The following is a 14,071-nucleotide window of genomic DNA, read 5'->3' on the forward strand; positions in this document are numbered from 1 at the left end:
TCAAAAATAATCCTTTTTTTTTTTTTTTTTGCCAAAATTATATAATTATTTCATTGTTTGATTTAATCCTAATAGCATGGTTCTCTATTTCCTGATGGCTGGCCTCAGCAATTGAGAAACATTTAGAGCAAATGATATGCTCTTACCTGCACAGTAACACCCTGTCCTCCAAGAATTCTTCCTAAGTCCCTCTATCGGTTCTGCCTTGCATGTTGTTCTAATAGACATGGAATTCTCTGTGCCTATAATCCAATGGAAGATACTGAGTGGAAGAATTTGCTGTATATTTTATAGTCTTCAGAGAGCTTTGCAATAATTGTTTACTTCATATACACAAAACCACATAAACTAGATAAATATTATTATCCCACAACTGAATAAAATGTGAGGTTCAGTGCTTGCCTGAGGCCACACCATAAGTAGAAGTAACAAAGGAGACATTAAAATTTTAAGTTTTATGACCCTCTGTGCTTTGCATTTTGCTTATTTTATTAAAATACAACTACCTTCTGCTCTGGAGGAAGTTTAATTTTTGTGGAGGTTGAAATTATTCTTGAATATGAAAATTTTAATATATTTTAGGCTTTTGAATTATCAATGTGGCTCTTCATCTGTTTTATGGAACCTATATTGTATTCATATGTTTAAAGCTTCCAGTATTAACTGGCACATATAATCCAAAATGAATTATTCATTCATTCAACAACAGTATTATAGATAATTAATAATGCCATAAAATAGCTGGTGCCAAGATTAAAAAGGGTCAATAAGCCACAGTCGCACCTTCAGTAATTTTGTCATCAATTCACATTTTATGTTAAGATGCATATATACTAATAAAATGTATATATTTCATGTACACACTTAATATTTCACAAAAATAATGAATTTTTACAACCACAAAATATTCAGATAATCTTTCAAACTTTATCCAACTCAATCAAAATGCTATGTTTAATCTTTATATATAAAGGGGCTTTTAAGTCTTAGCTCACTATAGTTAAGAGACCAGTTTCAAATGGCAAGGGTATTGGATTCATCCATAGTCACATCAGTCATACCGAGAAAAAATGCCAAAATATTCCTTTGCCAAATATAGACCCATTACAAAGAAACAACAGGCCAAAAATGGAGTCATGTGTGCTAAGCCCCAAGTCAGCAAACCAAGACTTAATACCTAACCAAACTGCAGTCTCAACCTCTCCCAGGTTAACCTGCAATTAACCTGGTCAGCACCAGTAAGATAACCCACCCAGTAGGTCCCTTCCCTTCCCTTTCAGAGGGCAACCTTGCCTGAAACAATGTATTCTTTACTAATAATGTCCCTTTTCTGCCCCCTTTCCATCTTTGGAAACTTTTCTTTACACCTTTGCAGAGCTCTTTTTTACTTGCTAGATCAAATACAGCCTGATTCATGACTCCTTTAACAAAGTCAATAACATATTTACATTTCACTCAGTTCAATTTTTTGTTATTTAACAGAGCTAAGGTTTCAGGTATGACACATTAAGGGTTAAACGTTTGACTTAAGCAAGAGATTCTTTAAACATAGCAACTATCTTTAATTCAAAGAGTGTTTTATATGACTATATATAAACACTAAACTTGTGTTCCTTGAAATTTAATATTTTCTTTGTGTGGGAAGAATTAATTCACTTTGGTTTTCAGCTCTAAAGGAGTGAATGTCACAGGAGGAAAGGCTTGAATTCTCATAGCCCCTAAGAGGAGTTATTGTAGTAGAGATTGGATAAGACACATTTCTAAAGGACCAATACCATTTAACAAGAGAAAGTGGTAGAGCCTAATGAATTTTGAGGCCCCTTATGAAATTAATGGTTTGAAGTAGTGTCTTCTGTTGTTTTTATTACTTGTTATATTAACTTTGTTAAAATTATTTACTTGCTTTGCATTTAAATAGATTTTTTAAACTGCAGTTTCACACTGCAATACAGCCACGATCTTACTATTTTAGAGAATCATTTGAGAATGATGGCAGCAATTTATTTTATGGAATGAAAACCTCAGGAACATCAGGAATCATCTAATAGAGTGGGAGTCAGGTTGCATTCTGAAGTCTTTGTGTTGGAAGCCAAGAAACTCAAAGAAAGAATATGTTTTAATTCTTTTTTTTTTTTTAGTCCACAAATACATGCTTTATCTTTTGTGATAAATACAACAGACCTTCTATTTTTTTAAATGACTATATCAAACATATTTCATAAATTTATATATGTATATGGAAATTCCGCCAGACGTTTAAAATGTGCGTTTTAAAAATACTTGTTATTTTACCCCTTTGAAGTCAGTAAGTACTACCGTCTTATTCTGGTATTACTGATAAGAAGGTGGAGGCAGACAGGGTTCAGATGACATATCCATTACAGCAGAAGAAACTAATGACAGCTCTGGGATTGGAACTCAAGCTCCTGGCTCATCAACATACAGTTTGCATATTTGTTTAAAATAAAACATCACCCAACCATCTGACTATAAAACTCAACAGCGTCTCTCATCATAACATCCAAATTCTCTCTTTAAATAAAAAATGAAGAGTAACCCAAAAACACTTCAATTTATTATTTTTCAAGAAGTTGCTAAAAATGAGAACTAGTCTGGTGTACTTGTGTGCAAATCCTAAGTGGAAAAGTTTCCAGGCAGTAAGTGCCTCAAAGAGCTAACTCAAATGTTACATGACATATTGCTGTGAGTTTCAGGGGAGTTTGAGACTTGGATTGGACTTGGGAAAAACTCTCTAACGTTCCATCTGGTTATAGACTTTTTATGTGGAGTTTTTCTTTATGTTTGTTTCCATGGAGATGTGTGTACTATGAAAAAAAATAAAGAAATAAAGAAAAAATAAATCAGGGCTTTTACACTTAAATGGAAGGGTAATAAATTGTGCATTTTTAGGAAAAAAGCCTGGATTTCTAGAATGAGTTAATTAAATTGTGTAAAGACAACCGCTTATTCTCTTCTAATATGAACATAGTCAGTTCTGTTCATTTTAATTAAATATACTGTTGATTCATAAGACAGTAAAATGTCGAGGTTAGTACCTGAAACATTCCAATGTACTCAAATTTCATTTCTTGAGACTAAGTTTGCCAGTAGCAGAACTGAATCAGATATAAATAATTCTCCCCAATCAGAGAAAATTGCAGATGATATAACAGGCATAAATTCAGTCCAATAATTTGAAGGAATTTATTCCCATTTCCACATACAAAAAGAAGATTTTATATTGAGTGTTATTTTCCTCTGTTAAATTGCAGCCTGCTGTAGAAGGACAGACTTTTCTTTCTTTGTGTATAGTGTATCCTTAAAATAGGGACAATTTAAATCAAGTCACATGTACAAAAGAACGGAGGTTAGAAATGGGGGCAGGACCAGATTGGTGGGTGAAGCATGGGGCGGGCAGGGAAAGGAAGTAGCCACCTGGCAATAATACTCTTTAGCCTTGATTATGCCCTCACTCACAATTTTGGTTTCTAAACCTAAACAATACAAATAAAAAAAAAATTAAAAATGAGAGTGGAAAAGAACATAAAGGGAAAAAATGAGGAAGGATGGTGAAGACGGACATGCAAGGAAATGCTACAGCCTGACCTGCAAATTCTCAAGAGCAGCCGCTCCCATACGGACTGAGCACTCCGAGGGCACCGGAGGGCCCTGAAGCAGCATCTGCCAGAGGACAGAATTCAGCACGTTTCCCAAAGATTTTAGTTTGCAAAGTAAGTTATTATAACTCAGCCTGTATGAGTCTCTAGAATTTAGTTACAATAAAGGTGTGTGTGTGTGTGTGTGTGTGTGTGTGTGTGTGTGTGTGCGTGTGTAATAAGTTGTCACTTAAACTGCTGAATTACTCCAAAGAAGATAGGAAAATATCCAGTATGGAGGAATGTGGATTGTGTATTTTAGGCCTTAGTCCCATCAAAAATTTCACCCATCTTTTCATACTAATGTTAAAGTATTCATTTTGGCAATATTCAGAGTATTGCTCACAGCAACTTCCTGACTGTCCGGGGGACAGTGGGAGAGGGAGGTGTGGTCAGAGTCCCACCCTGCCTTAATGGTAGCTTTCTCTAGCATGTTGTTGTTTTTGGGGGGGGGGGATCAACACAGAAGAAAAATACAAAAGAAGTATTGCTCATCAGGTATTTATTCTATGCACAGTGCTAGACTCATTATGTAAAATATTCATAATGTTATTTAAGATATTCAGAGTAAAAACTAGACTCAAATTAAAATGTGCATTTAAGTATGTGTCTCATGTGAAAAGTAAGGTAAAATAATACTATATTTTTATTATATAATATCAATGCTAAATCAATGATCATTTGTGGCCCCAAAAGGAAGCAATATACATATTTTATTTAATTTTTTTTATATTAACATTTTTACTGATCTTTTTTTTACATTTTATATCAGGCAATTAAATTCATGTTCTGTCTTCTGGCAAGGTGAGTAAAAAATTAAATATTCATTTAAGTAATCTGAATGCTTATGTTCAACAATCCACATCTAAAATATTATTAATGTGCTAAATTATTAAACATAAATCACAAGACTAAAACTTTCAGCTTGTAAAAGTCGCCAAGGTAAGTCATGGCAATCTCAGTGTCATTTAGTTTTCTATTGTATAAATTGAATTTTTTAAAAGGCATGTAGAGTTCATTTACATGAAAATAGCTATACAAGAGTAATTATTTCATTATGCAAATATGAAACAGCAAACTCTATTAATTTATCACAATAAAAGACAATTTTGTAATAATTCTGTTAAGTCTTTAAGTTTCATTTTTCCCTTAATAAGGCTTCTTATCTTTCTTGAAATTTAAATACCCATACATTAAACATATTTTCCTGTTGTAAATACAGCTTGTGCACACGTGCTTATTTACAAAGAGTAATACAAGTATGTTGGAAATAATAAGAATAAAAGAAGCCACACGAGGGATCTGATCATGGATATTGCATTTAAAATGATTCAAGTAGCATGCTGATGGTATTAACCTAGACATTCTAAATAATGAATTTTCACTTATTTTATTATAAGCCCTGGAGATATTCATCAAATCATGTTTTTGATAATTACAACATTTAAAAAGAATTAAAAGATTCATTGAATAATAAATATGTACCCTAAGACTCATTTGTGAATCTATTCACTTGTAGCCAAAGCCAGCGTCCCTACAAGCTGGCGTGATCATCTCTGCAATGTCTAACACAAACTATGGCACTTGAATAAATGATCACATTTGAAAATGTAAATGCACTTCTCTCAAGGAAAGATCAAACAGAACTCTTGTTTAATTCATGTTATGAATATACTTTTCAGTTCAAATACTCTTTCAAGATGTTTTCCTGGTGAAATTCATATATTACATAAACATAAACATATAGGGAGTGAGTGTGAAAAACTTGTAGATAAAGTTTTACACTTTGCCAGTCTGTTAATGAGCGTCAGAGAACACATGAGGACACATAAGCCTGTGCGAAATGGTACTTATTTTCATGAAAACCCCTCTCACACACCTCATTTGTAGAATTATACTGAGCAGCTTAAATTCCTCATCTGTCAGAGTTTCAGATTATTGAAATGCATCCTGGACCACAAAACACCCCTTCTCTCTTTCTGTTTCACTACTGCTGAGTTTTTGTTCTGAAGGCCATTGATTGGTTCTGACAAGAAAGCAAAGCCCTACAAACAGTGAGCTACATGAAGGACCCGTTGTCAGCGTCATTAAATGTCTTCTATCTGAACGGATTTGTGAAATGATAGATGCTCTGAAGGAGAAGTCCTTCAGATCCGGAACATTTTCTCAAAATTTTAAAATGTATCTCCTTATTTAGATGACCCATAGCCCCTCTTCCACATGAATTTTGTTGATTAATTGGTTTGGAAAAACCAGTAGTAGAGCATATGTATTTTTTTTAAGTGTAAACTCACCAGAACAAACTACTCAAAGTCAATATAAAATACAATAAGTCGTAAAGTGTGCTCTGGCTGAGAAAAAGGACAACAAAACTTTTGTAGATCAAAATGTGAAAAATACAATTACTTATTTATAGCTTGTCAGTTGTATTCCCACAACTCATTTTGTTTCTGTTTTCCACAACTTCAGGAACCTTTTGAAACACTACCATTAAACCTACAACTTTCTTGCATCTCAGTTGTGCCCAAAACTTAAAACACATTTTTCTTAAAGTATTGAAAATTTCCATAGAAATTCTAAAATTATTAAATATTGGGATTGGCTGATCAGTTGACTCTTTACTGATGTATTTAAAGACATTGCCATTTATTACTTTTATAGACTGGATTACTTCTGCTATAAGTTCATATTTCCTATTAAAAAGGACCAACATACTCATTGCCAAATATAGTATTTTAGTCTCTAATTAGTAAAAGCTTATGCAAATATAAAATCAAGGCTTAAAGATGAAAAGTACTGTTCATTAAATAAACACATAGAGATTAAGATTTTGAATAATTGTGTGCCTGAAATGATTATTTATTCATTTATTTGTGAGTTTTTAATTTTACCTCCTGATACCAAACATAACTCTCCAAGTCCCCAATTCTCTTATACAATCTAAGGGCCTTACAATTCAATTCATTTCTAACACTAATTACCTGGAGTTGGCATGACTCCACCAGTTTAGGGCTCACTCCCACAAGACTGGCCTCTCTTCTGATAGCAATAGCAAGTATCTGGTCACCTGTATTTCTGACTGACTAGCTATAAATCAAGGTATCTACAACTCCCTTCAAAAATTTGTTGATATGGTTCACAGAACTCAGAAAGACACTTTACTTTTGCTTACCAGTTTATCATAAAATTTACCAAAGGACAGAAAGCTGAAGATTTACATATGGCAAAGTTCAGAAGGATCCCTTAGAGGAAAAGCTTCTGTTTCCATGAGTTCAGGTGAGCCATTCCTCCTGGCACATGAATGTGTTAGTCAACCTAGGAGCTCCCCAGACCCCATCGTTGAGGGATTTTTATGGAGGTTTCATTACATAGGAATAATTGCTTACATCATTGCCCATCAGTGACTGGCTAACCTCTAGTCCCTCTTCCCTCCCAGGAGATTGGTGGGTGAGACTGAAAATTCAAAGCTTCTAATCAAGGCTTGGTCTTTCTGGTGACCATCTTCATCCTGAAAATATCTAGGGTTGTGCCAAGAGTCACCTCCTTAGAACAGAATACACCCTATCTCTGTTATAACTCAGGAAATTAAAAGGGTTGTAGGAGATATGTGCCAGTAACTGAGGGCATAATATGTATGTGTGTGTGTGTGTAAGTATGTATGTATGTATGTATGTATGTGCATATGCATATATGCATATATTAGAACACAATGAGTTGCTTTTATTTCAGTATGCATCCACATTTTCAGCATTTAGTAGTTCTTATCAATAAAGTGGAAATATACAGTAATTTGAAAGGAAGTCAAGTCTTCCAATTTTGGGGATCAACCCTGCACAGTTCTTTCTTAAATACCAACTGAAAATCAGAAAAACAGTAGCGTATACTGAACTCAAGGGCCCTTTTATTCCCATTGTCAGATTCCAAACTAGACCCAAATGGATTTCAAAGATGACCAAATGAGAGCCTCATTGTTTAAAACTTCTTAATAAGAACTTAAAATGTAAAAACTTAAAACTTCTTCAATTTTTAAAAGTGAAAGCAATTACCAGACAAGAAAATTTATTTACAGGGGTTGTATGTAAGTTTTTTCATGTGGCCTTTTCCCATGTGTAACCACCAAGGACTTTTACAGCTGGCTCATCTGAGTAACCCTGACTAATCTTTTCAACACATCAAAACCTGAGCTTAAAAATAATAATAATAATTAAAAAATGCCTCAGCTAATAGAGACAGAAGAGCATGGCAGGGCTAATGACCTAATATTTATTTTGCAAGCTTATGGAGAGTAATTAAATGTGGTTCCAAAACTAAATGAAGGAAGTCAGAGACTATTTCCAGCCTTCACTGATGGCCTCTGGTTAAAGTGAGGATGTATCACAAAATGTGTTGGGAAGTGACAGTGCAAAAAGGAGCTTGAGGAGAAAAAAGAAAAGCTGACTCCTCCAGAAAGACTGGGGAGAGAAGAGATGGGAAAAGCCCCGAATTCCTCACCAAAGGCGAATTCCTCACCAAAGGCCGGTTTCAGAGGGAAGCATGGGGTTTACAATCTACCCCTCAGGTAAGGGTGGTATTGAGGGGAGTGGTCAAAGGACAATAGCTCTGAGGGTAATCACAGAGTAAAACTTAAATAGAAAAGAGCCCAAAGGAACAATAAATCACCCCCCACACCCAACAGTGGTCCCACAGGTTGTGACCTGAAACCTTCACCTCTAAAAGCCACCCCAATCTGTAGGGCTGTTTCAGGGAAGGAGATGGGCAGGGAGGCAGGGGAAGGTGATGGGAGAGAAGGCAGAGACTCCAGACCATATAATTATCAGCAAGGTGAGTATATGATGTTTTTTTACATTTGAGTTAGATATTCCTCATCTGTTATCACTTAAAAACCAATTTAAATATATTTCCTTGATCCTAGAATTTCAACTAAGTGGTCAGTGGTTATACTCAACAGAGTTGTTATAGTACAGCTTATATATTTCAAATGTATAAAACATTAGCATCATTCATAATATTTTAAGATATATTGCTTCAAATGGGAGTGTTTTTTCCAGTGTTTTAAGGTCTATAAGATGCATCTAGAAGATTTACTACTTTAACTTGAAGATAGCTTAAATCAAATAGAGGGGAAGGGGAAGGCCTGTGTTTTTTCTTTTTGATTAATATCTGTAACACTATCCTTCAGGTGGCCAAGGGGGTTTCATATGTTCTTTCCACACTATTAGGTGCTTAATATCTTGGACAACTTTGATGCTATACAAATTCTGTTTTTTTGCTAGCACTGATATAGCTCTTGATTTTACCACTCCATTAGAACTATTAACTCCATTCATATTAATTATTGTTATAAAACTTTTAAGGGGGATGCTTCTGAGTATTTAGGTCCACATTTTAGTTAAGACTACATATTCAGTTTTCACATTTTTTTCTTGAAGGACAAATCGGCATCCCTTTACATCTTAAGCCATTTCTGTCATCTTCTAGACCCCAACTAACCTGGCCATCTCCTATTCTTTTTCTGGCCTCCTTTAAATTCTTCCAACATGAGGTATTTTACTCCCAATACCATACTGGTTGCCATCTTGAGTCACTGTCTTCAAAGGTTGGATTATTTATTTATTTTTAATGTATTAACTGAATAATGATTTTGTGACCACTGAAAGCACTTAGTTTAATCCATTCCTCAAGTTGGATGGTACTCAGATTAACCATGTCACAGATTACATGCCACTGATCACAAAAGGAACATAAATGATGTGTACTATTAGCAGTAGGTAAGAGGTTTTATTTATTTATTTATATTTATTTATTTATTTATTTATTTATTTATTTATTTATATTTTAATTCTGCTAAAGGAAAATGGCATGAGAGTCATGTAGTAAATTAACTTTGGCTCTGGAATCAGACAAACTTTGCCTCACTTATAATCCAAACATGTGACCTAAGATCATTTGTTTTCTTACATATAAGTAAAAATCTAAGTTACATAAGTTTTACAGATAGTATTTAAAAAGATAAGTGCACAGTCATATTGCACTGGGTTAGAGTCATGACAGTAAATGACGATGGAAAATTAGGTTAATGGCAAAGTTTGAGAAAGGGACCTAGGTGAGAGCAAATGCTTTTGAGTTCCTGCTCCATGAGCTTATAAACACAGATGGGCTACCGTTGATCACAGTGGCTGGTTGCTAATAGCCCCTGATGGAAGCTTTAAGGGAATTCCAGGTGTATTGTAAGCAAGAAGCAACTGTGGGAAAATGTGAGGGTCTTAAATAAATATTTAAAATCTCCATTCATGCTTTACCCTTTAGACATACCTCAGGACTACACTTTAATAAACATGGTCAGGTCCCATGATTTCTTTCTCCATAAAACTTCTTGCTGTGTGTGGCAAAATGCTTTTTAGAATGAAAGGTCTTGTAGGTGAAATAAAAGGAATGTCTGTCATTTTAATAACCACTATTCTCCTCTATTGCCCATAATAACTCATTATTTTGCTATTTGATAGAGCCTAAAAGTCAAGGTCACATCAGATCAGTCTTTGTTAAGGCTGTATAACCTTCCTCTAGCCTCTAGCTGTTTGACACAAAGTGTGAAGTTCAATAAACAACAGTTTAGAAAAAATATGCATGTATCCTTTGCCAAGTTTCCACATTATATCTCAATAACTTACTGTCAAGAAAATGTCAGACAGTAAATAGACATCTTCAGAGGTGAACATTTTCAAGAGTCCTTTTATTCCCCCCCTTTAATAAGTCTTGCATAGATTTCTCTCTCCATATATTAGAAAATATTTTGTACTTTCTCCAGGAAGTTTCAAAGAATGATTATTTTCCATTAAAATGAGTCATTAAAAGGCACAGAGCCATGCTAGTTACATAAGTGTCAGCTTTAGACTGACTACGATGAGGCATTTTATCAAGTTTTTATGAAGATTATTTGTAGCCATAAGAAAAGAACATTAACACTACTAAGTATGTGGTGAAGATGAAGAAAACTTGGTTTTTGCTAGTAAAACAGGGAACTTTCATTTAATTAAATTTATTGCACTTAAAGTTCCCTAACATAATCACATTTGAAATCCCCACTGAAAATTTTGTATGGTCAATATTAAATGTTCACACAGTCAAATGAATACTAACATTATTTTGTCTCATTACAATTAAACTCTTTTTCCAAAAGAAATGGTATAAACTCATGTTCTTCAATAAAAATTATTGTAGTGGGAATGCAACTGTGGTAAGTAATATCCTGTGTACCTTATATTGCCTGTGATGCCACATTTTCCAGATTCCCTGGAAATTAAAATAGGTACATTTTCCTATGTATACATTGATTTTTGGCCCAAGATAACAATCAGTTAGTTCCTTTATATTTATTTTATATACTGTGATCTTGATTTCAGCATGGATCTCTCACTCACAGCTTTCCACCCTGTGTAGCCACATTCTAAATTTAAAGCATGAGTTCTTAGGGTATTATCAAGAACTGAAATTAAATAATAGTTTCCACTTGGAGAGAGTAAAATAAAAGGAGGGACTCTGGGCCAGAGATTTATTCATTTTTTATTGAAGTGCAAACATTCTATAGGTATAGCCTCATCATCACAAGATGAACAACCTCAATAAACTACCATAAGATCAACAAATAAACTATAACCTGTGCCCAAGAAAATCACTTGTGACCCTTCCTAAGTACTGTCCCAGTCCTCTTCACAAAAGGTAACTAAAATCATTTTGCAATGTCACAGAATAGTTTGGAATTTTATATAAGTAGAATTGCATGATGTGTGTATGTGTGCATTTAAACACTTAATTTTTAGAGTAATTTTAGATTCACAGCAAAATCAAGAGGAAGGTACAGAGATTTCCAAGGCACTCCCTGAACCCAGACATGCACCCCCCCACCCCCTCAACACCCTCCACCACCGTGGAGCATTTGTTACAATCAGTAAACCAATATCAACACACCATTATCACCTAGCATCCACAGTTTATATTATGGTTCACTCTGGGTATTGTACATTCTATGGGCATGGAAAAACATGTAACGACATGTATCTACATTATAATACTATACAGAGTATTTTCACTGTCCTATGCAGTTATATCAATCTGTCTATTCTTCCACTGGTACCACATTGTCTTGATTACTGTGGTTTTATAGTAAGTCTTGAAGTTGAGTAGTGTCAGCCTTCCAAATTTGCTCTCCTTCTATGTTTATTGGGCATTGTGGATCTTTTGCCTCTTCATATAAACCTTAGAATCGGTTTGACAATATCCATAAAGTAACTTTCTAGAATTTTGATTGGGATTTGATTGAATAAATAAATCAGTGTGGGAAGAAATGACACTTTAACAACATTCAGTCTTTTTATATATGAATATGGAATATGCCTCCATTAATTTTGTTCTCTGATTTTTTTCATCAGAGGTTGGTAGTTTTCCTCATATAAATTTTGTACCTATTTTGTTAAATTTATACCTAGGTATTTCATTGTGGGGTGGGGCTAATGTAATGTTATTCATATTGAATTTCAAATACCACTTCTTTATTGTTGGTATGTAGAAAAGCAACTGACTTCTGTATGTTAATCTTGTATCCCACAACTTTGCTGTACTCCCTTATTACTTCCGGGAGATTTTTTTTGGCAATTCTTTCACATTTTCTACATAGATGATAATTTCACCTGTGAAAAAAAGACAATTTTATTTCTCCCTCTCCATCTGTATACCTATGGATTTGATTTGCTAATATTTTGTTGAGAATGTTTGTGTCAATATTCATGAGAAATATTGGTCTGTAGTTCCTTTTCTGTCATTTTTTTGCCTAGTTTTGGTATTAGGACAATACTGGCCTTATAGAATGTGTTAGAAAGTATTTCCTCTGCTTCCTATCCTACAAAAATAAGAAATCCTGTTCTCTACAAGAGATTATTGAGAATTTGTATAATTTCTTGTTTAAATGTTTGGTAGAATTCACCAGTAAACCCACCTGGGCTTGGTCCTTTCTATTTTGGAAGGTTATCAATTATTGATTCAACTTTAATAGATATAGGCCTACTCAGGTCATCTATTTCTTCCTCTGTGGGTTTGGACAGATTGTGTTTTTAGGAATGGTCCATTTCTTCACAAAACCTTGCTTCTGAATCTTGACCTCACTACTATGTTCTAATTTTATTTATGATGACATTTTGAGGATGGAGGACAGTAAGTTAAGCCTTAAGGTATCAGTTGAGATTTTGATGAGCTATGTGTATTAGTTACCTATTGCTGATGTAACAAATTACCACAAGACTAGTGGCCTAAAACACTACAATGTATTATTTTACAGTTTTGGAGGTCAGAGTTCAAAATACCTCTTATGAGCTAAAATCAAGGTACCAATTTAGTTGAATTCCTTCTGTAGGCTTTAGAAGAGAATCTGCTTCCAGCTTCCAGGGGTCGCCTGCAATACTTGGCTTATGATGTCTATCTCCATCTTCAAAACTTAGCATCCCGACCTCTGCTTCTATTGTCACACTCCCCTCTCCCTGACCTTCCCACTTTCCTCTTATAAGGACATTTATGTCTTGGGTTGACCAGGATAGCAAACTTCCATTTAAAGATCCTTAACCTAACACATTTGAAAATAATTTTTGCTATGTAAGATAATATATTTACAGTTTCTGAGAAATAGAATGTGGATGCCTTTGGGGTGGGGGCATTATTCTATCTACCACACTATGGTTTACTAACTGTCATTAAGGCTTTCATGGGTATAATTAGGGATACAGTTTAGCTGAAAATTGGAGAAAAAATAAGAATTTGCCTAGTCAGAGTGCATAAAGTTTCTACATCTTGTAGGAGCAAAGTGCTAGAAACTAAACATAGGCCAGTTTAAAAGAAGCATGTGAGAACTTGAATTAAAATTACTACTCACTTCAGACCTTGAATAAATTTCTTATCTTCTCTAAGTAAGGTTTTTCTTTCTTACACCAGGGATATTACTATTTCATAGAGTTTTTGGTTTAAAAATGTATGCAAAGTGAAAGGCTAGCAGTAATCACTGAATAAGACTTGTGATTAAAAGTTCAGTTGGGAGCGGTCTTAGCTGCATCCTCAAGATCTTTTTGCATTTGTTAGTGATTCCATGTGCTGAAATCTGAGGCATTCAGCTAGCAAGGGAAAATATCTGCCATTACTCAGCTCCACAAGCTCCATCTTCCCTTCCTCATGTTCAACACCTTTGCCAATCAAGGAATTGAAATCTGCTTTATAAGTCCTTTAAGGTAGAGTAATCAAGCGGAGCCTGTGTGCTCTGAATAGACTTCACATTTTATGTACATACCTATACTAGTTGTTATAACTAGGCATATATTTATAGTTAAATAAAAGAATGAATTATTTTATATGAGCACATTTTATCTGCATTTCTCAAG

At 34.3% G+C, this 14,071-nt stretch overlaps 1 pseudogene; it reads right to left on the reverse strand.

Moving 5' to 3' along the window:
- Positions 1 to 8,809: 8,809 nt before the first annotated feature.
- On the reverse strand, positions 8,810 to 13,853 carry LOC148092459 (ubiquitin-conjugating enzyme E2 variant 1-like; annotated as a pseudogene).
- Between the last annotated feature and the right edge of the window lie 218 nt (positions 13,854 to 14,071).

Source organism: Miniopterus natalensis, chromosome 9, assembly GCF_054644295.1.
Source record: "Miniopterus natalensis isolate mMinNat1 chromosome 9, mMinNat1.hap1, whole genome shotgun sequence".
Lineage (NCBI taxonomy): Eukaryota > Metazoa > Chordata > Mammalia > Chiroptera > Miniopteridae > Miniopterus > Miniopterus natalensis.